Genomic DNA, 3684 nt, shown 5'->3' with positions numbered 1-3684 from the left:
TAAACTTCCCCATAAAAAAAACGGCCTTGTATATAAGCTTGTCACCACAAAAGTAGACTTTGATCACAAAGTACCAAAAATCAAAGTCATAAAAAGAAAATAAAAATTACAATTCAAAGTGTCACATATCTATTTCCTTATCCTTGGTTACAAAATATCAAATTTCATGAGTAGTGTGTTCATCCATTATGAGCTCCATTATTTTTATCACTGCCCTGCAGAATTTTAAATAACTTGAAGTTAGTGCATGTTATAAAGGCTACTTTAATTAAGTCCAACAAATCCAATTCCAAATCCAAATTGATTAAATATGAAAATGGCAAGGCCACTTTAATTAGGTCCTGCAATAATACATATTCAGCCATCACATACCTATCCTAATTCAACACAAATCAAAAACAAGAAATAATCCCTATACAATGTCACAACCATATGCTCCCCTTGGTACTTTTTTATCTAGCACTATCACATACCTATCCTAATTCAACATATACTTTATTTTTGTAGAAACTAAGAAAAATAAAAGGTTAGCTCCTGCAATAATTGAATTAAACACATATACTTATTTCTTTCTATTTATCTATGGAAATTGAAAGAAAAACTCATGACAAAGCAGCAAATTAAGCAATCACCAGTACATATTAAGCCTAAAAGTAGAATGAGGCAGGAAACTTGCTAAGGCCAACAAATAGATGAGAAGATAAAGCATAGAAAAAATTATAGTTAAGCAATCAGCAGTACAAATTCAGTCAACAGTACACTACAAGAACAAATTATAGTAAAACAAATTCCACTTGTGATTTTATTTTAGAGGTTCTATTACAGAACAAATAAGTAATAACAACTTAACATTCATTAGCTTAGTTGCCTCTATAGAAGCTGTGGGAGTTTTTAAAATTAAACTAAAATAAAAATAGTCACCTAGCACCCAGAAACTAAATCTGTGCCCTAACAGCAACAGCAGTACTGCAGCAGAAGCAAACCAAGAGAGGTGGCAACGGCAACAACAGCGAGAAGACAAATATTAAAAGCCTAGAATAAAAAAAAACTAGACTTAAATAAATACTAATAAGATTCAGTTCAGGAATAAAACTTATAGCAAGCAAACAAACCCAAGATTCAGTTCAAGCAAACAAATGATATTTATTATGCAAGCACGAAAAAGAAAAGAAAAAAAAACTTCTAAGAAAAAGAATAATACTTAAAAAGATACTCTCTTTCTCACCTTCAATTCTAAAAAAGTGCAAGCTATATAATGAATGCCGAATTTTCAAAATTAAAATTTGCACTTCCTTCAATTTTAAAATTATTAGAATCCATGGAATAATTAAACTTTATTGTTGTGATATAAGGAGATTCCCAAAATAAACAATTTAGGTTTCTTATATAATTTTGTAAATTATTTTCGCCTTTAAATTTCATCAAGAAATTTAGTTAATTAAAAAGTTAATTTAAAATGGAAAATGCTAACAATAAAATCTTGTTCCTGTTAAGTGAATTCAACTAAAGTGTGAGACATGAGCTCTTAACGAATGCTAACCGATGATGGATTCTAGAATCTGGCAAATAAACATACACTAAGCACATTTCTTTTGTTATCATTTATGCAAGAAAAGAAGTTGCCTAGTCTAACTTAATCTAATACCGTATATGAGGTAAGACAGCTGATTACCGTGTCTTGCATTTTATCATAGAATGAATGCTTGTAGCAACCACACCGTCCTCGAAGCTGTGACTTGGTCCAGCTACAAATCTTAACACCAGTATACGAACCAATAATTTTATACCTGTGCAAATTGGCAGTGAACATCAATAAACTAATATGGATCCATTCTAGTTTGCTTGCTTCCCTAAACCAAAAATTTACAGAAATGAACCAAATGCATGATGTATCACAACATCAATAAACCAAATTAGCCACAGAGCTCTTTACAGTCCTCAATCTGATTTGTAAATGTATTTTCCCGAAAACAACAATTTGATATATTTGGTCTATTGAAGACTAAATTGAGACATGCTTAAACTTTCAAGGACTGGTTTAAGTTTTTAACTATTAACCCTGAAATTAACATACCTTTTTCTTAAAAAAATTGCTATCAGCTCTTGCCTAACACCAAAGCAGGGAAAGTACCATAGGAAAATACTTTTTAAGTTTTAACTAGTCAACGACACTTATATGTTAAAAGGAAATGCAAATCAAAGATTGTGTAAGGTACAACTTATTGTTATTTCATCACACAAATTCACACACATAAATGATGCACTTCACAAACTACACACACAGAAACATAAGTAGCATCCACACACAGAGGGTTGGGGGCTTTTTCTTTTGCAAGTTTGTGACAATCATGAAATATAATGAACCTTACTGAATATAAGATAATAAAAAAAAAGAAAAGAAAAAACATAAGATAGTAAAAATAGTAATCATATGATTGAGGCAGCTTAATAATATGAAATTTCTATCCAGTCCAAAATGCCCTTGGTTCTTTTCCCTACAATCCTTTTTTTCCTTTTGCCTTGATTTGCTTACCCAATTTTTTCTATAGAAGCTTTTCAGTTCCATTGACAATTAGATGACAGAAATGTGATCGTTTGTATTACCCTGGTTCCTGCTTTTGCTTTTCAATGAGATCCCTTGTTGTCAAAGGATAGCATCAGAATGATAATAGTATATCCCAAGTCCACCACCAATATTTAAGTAGTTAACTTCAAAACCTTGATCTCGGATTTGGTCAATGTAGTTGATCATAATAACAGCAGCATCCCTAAAGATGTCTACCTATAAAAATAAAATAAAATATGCAACAATGTTTTCAACAATTATATCTAAGCAGAGATTAAGAACCACACATGCAAGTGTAGAAGTGTAAATATATCTAGGAAAGCACAATCACATAACAAAGGGAGACAAAACTGGGTAGGAGAAAAATACACCCAAAAGTCACAAAGCAGAAGAAGAGGAAGGAACAAGGTTTCAAGATATACCTTGGTAATTGTTGACCCAAGATGGCAGTGGACACCTACAAGCTTAACCTCATTAGAATGCTCCTTTATAGCATCTAAAAACCACTGCAGCATCTCATTTCTAATGCCAAATTTAGAGTTCTTATTTCCAGTGGCAACATAAGGATGGACCTAAGCAGAAAAACAAGGGTCTCTTAAGATATTTTTAGAATAATAAACAGGACATCAAACATACAAATAAGTACACTACAACTTTAGAGGTTTCAAGTTGGACCAACAGTGATGTTGTGCACATAGCAGTTAATCATAAAAATAGCAGCAAGAGGGTGAGAAACCACAATAACAATTGAAATGGAGGGTTTTACTTATGAATGTTGCATATTGACACATTTTTAATGTTACATATCACGAGCTTTGACAAATGAATTTTTGCCGGTATAGAAATTTTTCAAGTAATCAATCGTAGTATAGTCTAAACCGACGCAAAATCCATCATCAAACAAATCTACAATCTATAATCGAGAGTATTAGTCCCGAGTCGTTCTTCCCTAGGAATGCTACAAGGATGCATGCTATTGGTTAAGTGGTCTTTTGTGGTTTAAAGAGTGTAGCATAAAAGTGTGAACAAAAGAAAACAACAAACAATCAATATTAGAAGCCTTGGCCAAGGTTGAACATTGGAAGTCCCATCACTATAGCTTCATTCAATTGTGATAA

At 32.1% G+C, this 3684-nt stretch overlaps 1 long non-coding RNA gene across 1 annotated transcript; it reads right to left on the bottom strand.

Annotated features, from left to right (window-relative positions):
• Nucleotides 1-1671: 1671 nt before the first annotated feature.
• LOC112715643 (uncharacterized) lies at nucleotides 1672-3095 on the bottom strand. The gene is made up of 3 exons (XR_003159886.3): nucleotides 2989-3095; nucleotides 2534-2782; nucleotides 1672-1787 (listed from the first exon to the last, which is right to left on the bottom strand). It is a non-coding gene; the product is annotated as an uncharacterized lncRNA (long non-coding RNA).
• Nucleotides 3096-3684: the final 589 nt, after the last annotated feature.

The sequence above is a fragment of the Arachis hypogaea genome, chromosome 10 (genome assembly GCF_003086295.3).
Source record: "Arachis hypogaea cultivar Tifrunner chromosome 10, arahy.Tifrunner.gnm2.J5K5, whole genome shotgun sequence".
Taxonomy (NCBI): Eukaryota; Viridiplantae; Streptophyta; class Magnoliopsida; order Fabales; family Fabaceae; genus Arachis; species Arachis hypogaea.
This window is presented reverse-complemented; position numbering and strand designations above follow the sequence as displayed.